The sequence below is a fragment of the Pristiophorus japonicus genome, chromosome 19, assembly GCF_044704955.1.
Source record: "Pristiophorus japonicus isolate sPriJap1 chromosome 19, sPriJap1.hap1, whole genome shotgun sequence".
Classification (NCBI taxonomy): Eukaryota; Metazoa; Chordata; class Chondrichthyes; family Pristiophoridae; genus Pristiophorus; species Pristiophorus japonicus.
The window spans coordinates 57,822,935-57,836,784 of record NC_091995.1 but is presented as its reverse complement, the minus strand read 5'-3'; the positions used below and the strand labels follow the sequence as shown (position 1 = coordinate 57,836,784).

The following is a 13,850-nucleotide window of genomic DNA, read 5'->3' as shown; positions in this document are numbered from 1 at the left end:
AGCGCAGCGCTTTGGGAGCGTGTCCGCAGATGGGCTCAGAGATCGGCATTGAGTACGGGGGAGTCGGGGGCTGTGTGTAAGAGGCAGAGTGGACCAAGAACCAGTCTCAGTGTGTGGTGTCAGTGAGTGGGGGAAGGGAGAGGCCATTCTCGGGCTGTGTGTGGACAGCGTGTGTCCAGGGTGAGGGAGACATTGCTGCTTTCTCTCTCCAAACCAGTAGTGAACGTTCCTTCCTGGTTTAGTTCCGTCGGGGGCTATGTGTAAGAGACAGAGTGGATCAGGAAATTGTTCCGGAACATGGTGTGAGTGGGGGAAGGGAGAGGCCATTCTTGTGCTGTGTGGACAGTCTAAGGTAACAGAGAAAGTAAACCACCCGCTCTTTCAAATCATTGCTGCTTTCTTTCCGCAAATCAGTAGTGAATGTTCCTGATTCAGTTCCAATCTCTCCATGTCTGTTGTTGTTAGGCTGTGTTTCCACTGCTTACTGTCCAACAGTGAGGATGTGGGGAGTTTCACAAAGTGCATCTATTGCAGGCACCAGGAGAGGAGTGTGGGAGAAGATATTTTAAAGACTGGTTATATTGTGTCGGTGAGGTGAGTTCTCCAGAACAGTGTTGCTGGTGATCGAGAGATACATTGTCGTTCCCTCAGATACATCATATTCTCCCCTGCATCCATATCTTAGAACTAATAATGTTCTCGTATTATTGTTCTCAGAGCAAAGTTCTTCAACCAGTCAGAACAAATGTGAGCTTTCTTCCTCTACCCGGAACACAAGGAACAGTGCAGGCAGCTCCTTCTCACACACAGTAAGTAGATTATCACTCACTGAGCGTAGAGACACAGAACTGGCCTCAATCCTATTGTCACAGGCAGCAGAAGCTGTCAGTCCCACAGTGATCCGAAGTGGCAGAGTTACATTGTGAATCTTATAGCCACATGGAGCAGTAGAATCAGATGCTGTTTCACCATTGAAACAGATCACATTGACCGGTACATTAAACACCCACACTCACTTGCCAGAAACTGTCTGGTAGGGAATAAAACACACAATCACCTATCAGAAAAAATGCCAAACAGAAAGTATAAACCACACTCACATATCAGAAGCTGACAGGTACAGAGCAAAAGCCATATTCATGTTTCAGAATCTGATAGATTCAGTATTTAACCCCCCGAACATACCAGAAGATGACAGGTGCAAAATAAAACCCACATTCCTGTATCATAGACTGATAGCATGCAACACACACCTACATATATGAAAATGATAGTAACAATATAATTCGCACTTGCATACCAGAGAGTGACCGGTAAAGTGTAAATCCCATATGCACATATCAGAAAACTGAAAGGCAGTAAGTAAAATTGTTACTTGCATCGCAGAAACTGACAGGGGCAGAGTAAAACCCACACACACACATCAGAACAATGATGGGTAGAAGGCAAAATCTTCACTCACCCTATCAGAGAAATACAGGTAAAAAGTGAAATTGAAACTCACGTTCACATATCAGAGACTGGCAGATACAGAGTAAATTCCACACACTCATAGCAGGAACTGACAGGTATAGTTTAAAACATGCAATCAAATAGCAGTAACAAATAGGTACAGCTTAAACCCACACTAATGTAGCAGAAACTGAGACGCACAAATTAAACCTCAACATACATACTGACAGGTACAGAAAAATACACACGCTCGCATGTCAGAGACTTGGACTTACAGTATAAAACCCACACTCTCACATAAGAGACTGACATATTAAAATGCATATTCCCATAACATAAATTGACAGATACAGTGAAATGCCAATACTCACTTAACAGTAATTGACAGGTACAGGGTAAAGACCTCTCTTCCATACCAGAAACTGACAGGTACAAAGGAAAGCCCACTCTCAATTAAGCAGAAACTGGCAGTTATAGAGTAAGGCCCACAATCACATATCAGAACTTGACTGGTACAGAATAAAACCCAGACTCCCATAACAGAAATGGAGAGATACAGAGAAAGGCCCACACTCATGTACCAGAGACAGATAGATACAGAGTGAAACTCAGACTCATTTATTAGAGACCGACAGATTCAACATAAATACTCGCCTCCACAACAAAAATTGACAGTTGGAATGTAAAATGAATACTCTTTCAGGATTTGGTGGTACACAGTAAAACAATACTAACATACTGGAGAATGATGGGTATGGAGTAGAGCTCACATTCACATAACAGAGATGGACAGATAGAGCACAGAACACACACACACACACCAGGAATGGAAAGATACAGAATTAAACTCGCAGGTAATTACCAGAAATTAACAGGTACAGGATAAAACCTACACACTATCAGAAAATGACATATAGAGTAAAACCCTCATACCAGTCATGGACAGATAGAGTCAAACCCACACTCCCATAACAGACACCCAAAATATAAGAAAATAAGAACATAAGAAATAGGAACAGTAGTAGGTCATATGGCCTCCTCGAGCCTGCTCCGCCATTTAATATGATCATTGCTGATACGATCATGGACTCCGGTCCACTTCCCTGCCCACTCCCCATAACCCCTTATTCCCTTATTGGTTAAGAAACTGTCTATCTCTGCCTTAAATTTATTCAAAGACCCAGCTTTCGCAACTCTCTGAGGCAGCGAATTCAACAGATTTACAACCCTCTGAGAGAAGAAATTCCTCCTCATCAGTTTTAAATGGGCTGCTGCTTATTCTAAGATTATGCCCCCTAGTTCTAGTCTCCCCTATCAGTGGAAACATCCTCTCTGCATCCACCTTGTCAAGCCCCCTCATAATCTTATACGTTTCGATAAATCGTCTCTCATTCTTCTGAATTCCAATGAGTAGAAGCCCAACCTCCTCAACCTTTTCTCATACGTCAACTCCCTCATCTCCAGAATCAACCTAGTGAACTTTCTCTGCATTGCCTCCAAAGCAAGTACATCCTTTCATAAATATGGAAACCAAAACTGCACGCAGTATTCCAGGTGTGGCTTCACCGATAACATGTATAACTAAAGAAAGACTTCCCTGCTTTTATGCTCCATCCCCTTTACAATAAAGGCCAAGATTCCACTGGCCTTCCTGATCACTTGCTGTACCTACATAGTAACCTTTTGTGTCTCGTGCACAAGTAACCTCAGATCCCGCTGCACTGCAGCATTTTGCAATCTTTCTCCATTTAAATAATAACTTGCTCTTTGATTTTTTTTCTGACAAAGTGCATGACCTCACACCTTTCTACATTATACTCCATCTGCCAAATTTTTGCACACTCACTTAGCCTATCTTTGTCCTTTTGCAGATTCATTGTGTCCTCCTCACACATTGCCTTTCCTCCCATCTTTGTATCATCAGCAAACTTGGCTACATTACACTTGGTCCCTTTTTCCAAGTTGTTAATATAGATTGTAAATAGTTGGGTTCCCAGCACTGATCCCTGTGGCACCCTATTAGTTACTGATTGCCAACCCGAGAATGAACCATTTATCCCGATTCTTTGTTTTCTATTAGTTAGCCAATCCTCTATCGATGCTAATATATTACCCCCAACCCATGAACTTTTACCTTGTGCAGTAACCTTTTGGGCCTAAGTTTGTCCCCTCCCCCCCCCGGTTAGAAAGGCGCACCTCCATGAGGTCCGCTGACTTTCTAAAATAAAAGGGGTGCCGAAAAGTTAACTTAGAATTCTCCCTGCTCCTCAGCACTTCTTTGGCCTCGGCGTAGCGCACCATGTCCAGTGAGGGGCAGACTCAGGTCCCGGTGCTGAAAACAGTGCCAGGACCTCTGCACTAGAGTGCGTGCATGTGCAGTAGCTCCTCGCAGCCTGAACCTCTGCAGGCTGTGTGGGAGGGGCCCGAAGCATGCCGCCCCTAGCCCTGACCGAATGGGCTCCACGCCGCGACCTGTCAGGGAACAGTGCCAGCCACATTCAGCTCCGCCACCTCCCCCCTCAATGCCGCGTTCAGCCCCCCCCACCTCCAGAAAATGTTCCTAATTCTGGACTCCCCTGCCTCAGCCCAGCCTCGGTCCGACCTCCGGCCGCCCGACCTCACCCCCTCCCGACCTCGGCCTGAACTCCGGCCACCCGACCTCGGCCCGACCTCCGTCCACCCACCCTCCTCCTGGCTGCCCGACCTCACCCAATCTTGGGACGACCTGCCTCCCTAGCTCGACTGACCCCTGTCCAACCTCCGGCAGCCCGACCGAACCCCCACCAGTGCGACCAAATCCTCCCCCCCCCCCCCCCCCGGACCTTGGGCCGACCTTCCACCCCACCATCCCCCTGCCCCAGCCTCCGGTGGCCCGACTGACTCCCCCGACCTCGGCCCGACCGACGTCCCCAACCTCCAATGGCCCGACTGACAGACACAACCTCTGACCACGCGACCTCCTATGGCCTCGGCTCGACCTCCCTCCCCGGCCCAACCTTGCCCCTCCCCCCGCCCCTTTCCAGCCTCATCTCTGCCTGGCCCAACTCTTCCCCCTGTGCCCGGCCTTGGCCCGACCTTTCCCCCATGCCCCCTTCCGACCTCACCTCTGCCTGGCCCGACTTCCGCCCCCCCCCCCCCCCCCCCCCCCCCAGCCTCGGTCCAACCTCTACCCCCCGCCCCGCACTCAGACTGACTGACGACCCCCCACCCCCCGACCTCCGGCGGCCTGACCGACCCTCCTTGCGTCATACTGCCTGTAGCCCTGGCCAAATGGGTTCCCTCATCGGTGGCCTGCTGCCTTTCCTTCACATAAAGGTAGGACTTCTATTTATTATTTGTTATTGATTGGTTGCTTATTACTTTGGTCTTGGTGCTTTACGTGCAGGGTTCCTTCTATTTTTTTATTTGGTAATTAATTGCTTATTACTTTTTGTGCTTTGTAAGTGTTGGTGCTAGGTGCAGGTCTTCTCAGCTTCCTTGCATTTTTTATTTGTTGTTGAATGCTTATTTTTGAGCTTTATTTAGTGCTTAGTGCTTTAAATGTACTTATGCTTCTTTAATGTTGTTGTGAAGGAGTTTAGTGCTTTGCAAAATCCTCTCTTCTCTCTCTCCCCTTTCCGCACCCGGCCCTGGCTACCTCTGGCTACCTGCGCTGATTTCTTAAGTCTCCGCAAGGTTTTTCTGAGCGTACAAAAGTGGCCACACATGCTAGACTAAGTTGGTTTGGAGTAACTTTTCGCTGGTTAAACTTGCTTAAATGGCCAAAATAGGCGTAAGTGACTGGTAACGCTCTTTTTGGAAAAAAAACTGAACTAAAAAGAAACTGAACTAATTCACTTAAACTGGAGCAAACTAAATGGGGGGAATTGCGATTTTTAAGATTCTCCAAAAAAACCTAGTTGCTCCAAACAATAGGAGCAATTCCTGGGGAAACTTGGGCCCTTTATGTGGCACCTTGTCAAATGCCTTCGAGAAGTCCAAATGCACCATATCCACTTTATTCACCCTGTTAGTTACATGTTCAAAGAATTCAAGCAAATTTGTCAAACATGACTTCGCCTTCATAAATCCATGCTGACTCTGCCTGACCAAATTATGCTTTTCCAAATATCCTGGTACTGCCTCTTTAATAATGGACTCCAACATTTTCCCAACCACAGATGCTAGGCTAACTGGTCTGTAGTTTCCTGATTTTTTTGTCTGCCGCCTTTTTCTGCGAGTGCAGCTCTCAGGCCCCGAGTCAGAGCCGCCGGTTCACCCGCCGCCTGGGCAGCGCCGAGTGCGGTCCCCGGGCAGCGCCGAGTGCGGCTCTCGGGCAGTCCCTGGGCAGCGCCGAGTGCGGCTCTTGGGGCCCTGAGGCAGAGCCGCCGGGCCCGGCACCAGCAAACCCCGGGGGCAGCACCTCCCCCACACCAGGAAAACAACAACTTGCGTTTATACAGCAGGCCCAGCAATTCCCAGCCGCTCTGTGTCAGGGTGGGCGCTGGATGTGGAAGTTGCTCCCTGGCCGCCTGTGTGGGTCAGTTTGAACTGGAGTGGAGAGGGGGAGAAGCTGCTGGGTTTCACCCCCAGTAATTCTGGGCCTAGTGGGACCAACAATTTCCCATGTGGGACTGTCAAGGGAGGTGGTTTCCCTTCCCCGAAGGACAGTACTGACCCAGATGTGTTTTTACAACAATCCGGCAGCTTTCATGGTCACTTTTTTCTAGTGCCGGCCCCACAAATGACCAGATTCATTAAACTCAATTTCACAACCTGCCTTTGTGTTTCTGTGGCTTCTCTCTCACACTCCCTTTTTCCTGTTTGAAATTCACTTTACAGGGTGTTAAAAGGGGAGGATTTGTAGACTGGAAGCTCAAACCAAACATCACCTCAAAATCCGACAGTCACTCGATACATCGGGACTGGAATATCATCAGCTTTTGACCATGGAAGCAGAAGGCACCATTTACAGTGGGGAGAAATGGTACACGTGCTCTGTGTATGGACAAGGCTTCAGGTCATCCAACCTGGAGAGACACAAGCGCAGTTACACTGGGGAGAAACCTTGTAAATGTGGGGACTGTGGGAAATGATTCAACTACCCGTCCCAACTGGAAACACATCGGCGAGGTCATACTGGGGAGAGACCGTTCACCTGTTCGGACTGTGGGAAGGGATTCACTGCATCATCCTACCTGCTGACACACCAGCGAGTTCACACTGGGGAGAGACCGTTCACCTGCTCAGAGTGTGGGAAGAGATTCACTCGGTCATCCCACCTGCTGAGAAACCAGCGAGTTCACAAGTGACTGCAAGGTTTGTTATTGCTGCTGTTAATCACATCCCGGACTCGTTGTGTTCATTCTGACATTTGGGGTTTATAACTCCTGTAACGCTGATGTTAATAACTCCTGTAACTGGGCTGGAGTTTTAATATTTGGGATACAGACACATAAATTAGTGTTGCTTTCAACACATTGCTTTGGATTTTTGACTTTCCCACCTGAGTGTTTAGCATCACCTGGCTGGAGCTGAGAAAGGACAATCTGGGGAGAGGATCTTGCAGGGGGAACAGAACTTTAGCATGGACACAGTTCTTCAGGGCCACACTAAGATCGCCTCATTCTTCTGAACTCCAATAGGCCCAATCTCCTCAACCTATCATCATAAGTCAAACCCCCTCATCTTCGGAATCAACTCAGGAATCTACAGCAGACATGAGCAAGGACCTGAGGCTTATTAAAAGACACATATTTCATTATAGACAAGGTTACACTGGGAGAAATGTTCAGTTAGAACATAAGAACATGAGAAATAGGAGCAGGAGTAGACCATTTGGCCCCTCGGGCCTGCTCCGCCATTCAATAAGATCATAGCTGATCTGATCATGGACTTAGTTCCACTTCCCTGCCCGCTCCCCATAACCCTTTACTCCCTTATCGCCCAAAAATCTGTCTATCTCCGCCTTAAATATATTCAATGACCCCGCCTCCACAGCTCTCTGGGGCAGAGAATTCCACAGATTTACAACCCTCAGAGAAGAAATTCCTCATCTCAGTTTTAATTGGGTGGCCACTTATTCTAAGACTATGTCCCCTAGTTTCAGTTTCCCATATGAGTGGAAATATCCTCTCTGCATCCACCTTGTTGAGCCCCCTCATTATCTTATGTTTCGATAAGATCACACATCATTCTTCTGAACTCCAATGTGTTTAGGTCCAACCTACTCAATCTATCTTCATAAGTCAACCCCTCATCTCCGGAATCAACCGAGTGAACCTTCACTGAACAGCCTCCAGTGCAAGTATATCCTTCCTTAAATATGGAAACCAAAATACGGAGTGCATTACAGGCAAAATGCCGAGCAAACCAGCAGCACACTGGCATCTTAACAGTGTCTCATCGGCCTACAGGCTTTTCTTAAATAGATTTGCTGAGTGGATAGAAACTAATGTAACTCCACTTTTTTAAAAAAGGAGGGAGAGAGAAAATGGGGAATTATAGACCAGTTACCCTGACGTCGGTAATGGGGAAAACGTTGGAATCAATTATTAAAGACTCAATAGAAGTGCATTTGGAAAGCAGTGACAGAATCGGTCCAAGTCAGCATGGATTTATGAAAGAGAAATCATGCTTGACAAATCTTCTAGAATATTTTGGGGATGTAACTCGTAGAGTGGATAAGGGAGAACCAATGGATGTGGTGTATTTAGACTTTCAAACGGCTTTTGACAAGGTCTCACACAGGAGATTAGTGTGCAAAATTAAAGCACATGGTATTGGGGGTAATGTATTGATGTGTATAGAGAACTGGTTGGCAGACAGGAAGCAAAGAGTAGGAATAAACGGGTCCTTTTCAGAATGGCAAGCAATGACTAGTGGGGTACCGCAAGGTTCAGTGCTGGGCCCCCAGCTATTTACAATATACATTAATGATTTGGACGAAGGAATTGAATGTAATATTTCCAAGTTTGCAGATGACACTAAGCTGGGTGGCAGTGCGAGCTGTGAGGTGGATGCTAAGAGGCTGCAGGGTGACTTGGACAGCTTAGGTGAGTGGCAAATGCATGGCAGATGCGGTATAATATGGATAAATGTGAGGTTATCCACTTTGGTGGCAAAAACAGGGATGCGGAATATTATCTGAATGATGACAGATTAGAAAAAGGGGAGATGCAATGAGACCTGGTACATCAATCATTGAAAGTTGGCATGTAGGTACAGCAGGCAGTGAAGAAGACAAATGGCATGTTGGCCTTCATAGCGAGAGGATTTGAGTACAGGAGCAGGGAGGTCTTCCTGCAGTTGTACAGGGACTTGGTGAGGCCACACCTTGAATATTCTGTACAGTTTTGGTCTCCTAATCTGAAGAAGGACATTCTTGCTATTGAGGGAGTACAGCAAAGGTTCACTAGACTGATTCCCGGGATGGCAGGACTGACATATGAAGAAAGATTGGATCGACTAGGCTTATATTCACTGAAATTTAAAAGGATGAGAGGGGATCTCATAGAAATATATAAAATTCTGACGGGATTGGACAGGTTAGATGCAGGAAGAATGTTCCCAATGTTGGGGAAGTCCAGAACTAGGGGTCACAGTCTAAGGATAAGGGGTAAGCCATTTAGGACCGAGATGAGGAGAAACTTCTTCACTCAGAATTGTGAACCTGTAGTATTCTCTACCACAGAAAGTTGTTGAGGCCAGTTCATTAGATATATTCAAAAGGGAGTTAGATGTGCCCCTTACGGCTAAAGAAATCAAGGAGTATAGTGAGAAAACACTATACTGGGGTACTGAATGGGGTACTGAAGTTGCATGATCAGTCATGATCATATTGAATGGTGGTGCAGGCTCGAAGGGCCGAATGGCCTACACCTGCACCTATTTTCTATGTTTCCATGTTATACCAGATTTGTAGGCATGATGCTCTATTCAAATATTGAAGGTTAACGAGAATGCTGTGGGGTACATGCTAAGTCGAGTAGCTGAAAGTGATTAACCGACTGCATTTTGTGTTTAGTGATCCCGGGCTTGTTACCAATACCAGCAAAATCGAAGCCCATGGAATAATGGGGACAGTGGCAGCATGGATATGAAAGTGGCTAAGTGACACACACAAAGTAGTGGTGAACGGTTGTTTTTCAGACTGGAGGAAGTGGTGTTCCCAACGGATCGGTAGTAGGGCCACTGCTTTTCTTGATCTATATTAATGACTTAGACTTGGGTGTACAGGGCACAATTTCCAAATTTGCAGATGACACAAAATTGAGAAGTACAGTGAACAGTGAGGAGGATAGTGATAGATGTTGAAAGACATAGACAGGCTGGTGGAATGGGTGGACATGTGGCAGATGAAATTTAACGTAGCAAAGTTCAAAAGTGATACATTTTGGTTGGAAGAATGAGAGGAAATATAAACTAAAGGGTACAATTTTAAAGGGGTGCGTGAACAGAGAATCCCAGAAGTAAATGTGCACCAATCGCTGAAGTTGGCAGCGTAGGTTGAGAAAGCAGTTACAAAGACTTACAGGATCCGAGGCCTCATGATTAGAGGTAGAGAGTACAGAAGTGTGGATATTAGGATGAACTTGTATAAAATACTGGTTTGGCCTCAACTGGAGTATTGTGTCGAATTCTGGGGCATCATTGTCATCATCATAGGCAGTCCTTCGGAATCGACGAAGACATGCTTCCACTCTCAAAATGAGTCCTTAGGTGGCGGAATAGTCCAATATGAGAGCCACAGTCCCTGTCACAGGTGGGACAGATAGTCGTTGAGGGAAATGGCGGGTGGGACAGGTTTGCCGCACATTCTTTCCACTGCCTGTGCTTGATTTCTGCATGCTCTTGGCGATGAGACTTGAGCTGCTCAGCGCCCTCCCGGATGCACTTCCTCCACTTAGGGTGGTCTTTGGCCAGGGACTCCCAGGTGTCAGTGGGGATGTTGCACTTTATCAGAGAGGCTTTGAGGGTGTCCTTGTAATGTTTCCTCTGCCCACCTTTGGCTTGTTTGCCGAGAAGGGGTTCAGAGTTGAGCACTTGCTTTGGGAGTCTCGTGTCTGGCATGCGAACAATGTGGCCTGCCCAGCGGAGCTGATCAAGTGTGGTCAGTGCTTCAATGCTGGGGATGTTGGCCTGGTCGACGACACTAATGTTTGTGCATCTGTCCTCCCAGGGGATTTGTAGGATCTTGCCGAGACATCATTGGTGATATTTCTCTAGCGACTTGATGGCTACTGTACATGGTCCATGTCTCTGAGCCATACAGGAGGGTGGGTGTTCATGAGCTTGGTCATCAATTTGAGGGCCTGGTCTTCAAACACTCTTCCTCAGGTGGCCGACGGCTGCAGTGGAGGCAGTGTTGAATCTCGTCGTCAATGTCTGCTCTTGTTGCTAAGAGGTTCCTTAGGTATGGGAAATGGTCTACGTGGTCCAGGGCTGCGCCATGATGACTGAGGGGGGAGTGCTGTGCGGCGGGGACAGAGGATCTTTGTCTTACGAATGTTTAGCGTAAGGCCCATGCTTTCGTACGCCTCAGTAAATACATTGACTATGACTTGGGAGTTCAGCCTCTGTATGTGCGCAGACATAGGCATCGTCCGCATACGGTAGCCCGACGACAGAGGTTGGAGTGGTCTTGGACCTGGCCTGGAGACGACAAACTTTGAACAGGTTGCCACTGGTTGTGTAGTTTAGTTCCACTCCAGCAGGGAGCTTGTTGACTGAGGTAGAGCAATTCTGGATACCGCATTTTAGTAAGTATGCGAAAAAATTTACGAGAATGATTCCAGGGATGAGGGACTTCAGTTACGTGGATAGTCTGGAGAAGCTGGGGTTGTTCTCCTGAGACCAGGGAAGATTGAGAGGAGATTTTACAGAAATGTTCAAAATCATGAGGGGTCTGGACAGAGTAGATAGAGTGGGAATAGCTGAAGCTCTTGCAGAGAGCCGGCATGGGCTCAACGGGCCAAATGGCGGCCTCCAGTGCTGTAATCAGTCTCTCATTCAAAGATGATGAAAAGCCTGTTGCCCAAGATGCTCCATCTCCCGGACACTGGGACCCAGTTGGGAACAGAGACCCTGTAGCCCAGTCCACTCTCTGTTCCTGAACCAAGATACTCGTGCATGTGCCCTGATCCCGCCCTGTGCAAGATGGCAGCCAGTGACCCCGCTCACCCGGGCCTGTCACCACGGGGCATGTGGACTCTAATTAATTTGGGGCCTGAGATTTATTCTGTATCTAAGCTGAGCTGTACCTGCCTGGGATTATTTGATGAGACAGTGTAGAATGAGCTGTACTCTGAATCTAATCAGTGCTGTACCTGCTCTGGTAGTGTTCGACAGGACAGTGTAGAGGAAGCGCTTTAATACATAAGAAAAATGACGGACAGGTAAAGATCATCTGGTCCATCAAGCCTGTCCCACACAATTGTGATATATCACAGCATATACACTCCACTCCACCCGAAACCATAAGGTAATGAAGGTGAAAGAGAATGTTCCAGCTGACCGTATATTTCAATTAAGTAGGTTAGGCAGGACCAGAGGCACAAATTTAAGTTGTATAAGGCTAGATCGAGGATAGATATCAGGAGTGGTTCTTTTCCCAGAGAACAGTAGACCTCTGGAACAAGTTGCCCTCTCGTGGTAGATGCAGACACACTGAATTCCTTCAAGCAAAAGCTGGATTTGTTTCTGGCTGCGGTGGAGATTAACACTCTCCATGTGATCTCCTGGGAGAGGCAAAAAAGATTAAAAACAATCCTAGGACAATTTGGGAAAATAAAATCTGGGAAATTCCTCTCCAACGCATCTAAGCGATTGAAACTAGTCCAGGAGATCACTCTGACCATTAAATTTCCTGCTGTACCTACCTCCTGTAAGTGTTAATCTCCGCCACAGCCAGAAACAAATCCAGCTTTTGCTTGAAGGAATTCAGTGTGTCTGCATCCACCACATGAGAGGACAAATTGTTCCAGAGGTCTACTGTTCTCTGGGAAAAGAACCACTCCTGACATCTATCCTAGATCTAGCCTTATACAACTTAAATGTGTGCCCCTGGTCCTGCCGAACCTACTTAATTGAAATAAACGGTCAGCTGGAACATTCTCTTTCACCTTTATTACCTTGTACACCTCAATCTTTTTGCCCTAAGTCTACGCTGCTCTAAGGAAAAGAATCCCAACTCTTTTAACCTATCTTAAGATGCTTTAGACTTGGAATTAGTCTATTGGCTCTTTCCAGAACCTCAATATCACGCACGAGGTGAGGAGATCAAAACTGGACACAGTATTCCAACTGCGGCCTGACTAAGGTCTTGTATAAGGACAAAACAGTACGCCTCGGCTTATACTCAATTGTCCTATGGATACACCCCAACACCCTATTTGCTCTAGCTGTCGCTGCATGGCATTGCTCATGTACCTTTAAGGATGTATGCACTAGAATGCCCAAATCTCTTTCTATCTCCACTATCTTTAATGTCTTTCCCTAGAGGGTGTACGAATGTTGAGTATTTGCCCACATGCATAACACTGAACTTATCTAAGTTATACATAATTTTCCAGTCATGAGGCCAGTCTCCCAACACTTTAAGATCTGCCTGAATCAGATGAGCCTCAGCTGCAGTTCGAGCACTCGCACAGATCTTGGTATAATTTCAAAATTTGCAAATTGTGCCCCCAATCCCAAAATCCAAATCCTTAATAAAAATAGTGAAAGGCAACGGTCCCAACACTGATCCCTGCGGGACACCAATGATGACCGGTCTCCAAACAGATCCAAATCCATCTATAACTGCTCTTTATCTATATCCTGCCAGCCTGTTCTGTATCCAGCTCAATATATTATCACTAATACCAGAGGCTCTGATCTTCTAGAGAAGCCTCTTGTGCGGTACCCTTGTCAAAAGGTGTTTGGAAATCTAAGTAGACAATATCTACTGGGCTTCCCTCATCCATCAACTTTGTAACTTAAAAAAATACATTTAGAGTTGTGAGACAAGAACTCTTTATTATGGGTTGTGGTGTCCCTAATATATCCCTCCCTATCCAAGTATTCATATATTGCATCCCTTATGATTCTTTCAAGCATCTTACCTATTATTGATGTTAAACTAATGGGCCTCTCGTTACCCGGGTCTGCCTTGTCATCTTTTTTAAAAAATGGGGACTCCATTAGCTTCCTTCCAATCTGTAGGATCCATTTCAGAGTGAGCTATTAACCATACAGGTCAGGGGCTTGCACAACACATGTCCCATCTCCCGGAGGGGCTCACACAGCACATGTCCCATCTCCCAGAGGGGCTCATACAGCACATGTCCCATCTCCCGGAGGGGCTCACACAGAACATGTCCCATCTCCTGGAGGACCCTCAGGTGGATATCATCCAGTCCTGCTGCTCTATCTATTTT

The 13,850-nt window shown here is 46.7% G+C and overlaps 1 pseudogene; it reads left to right on the top strand.

Annotated features, from left to right (window-relative positions):
• The window catches only part of LOC139229883 (zinc finger protein 229-like), a 51,021-nt pseudogene continuing 37,171 nt past the window's right edge, over nucleotides 1-13,850 (top strand).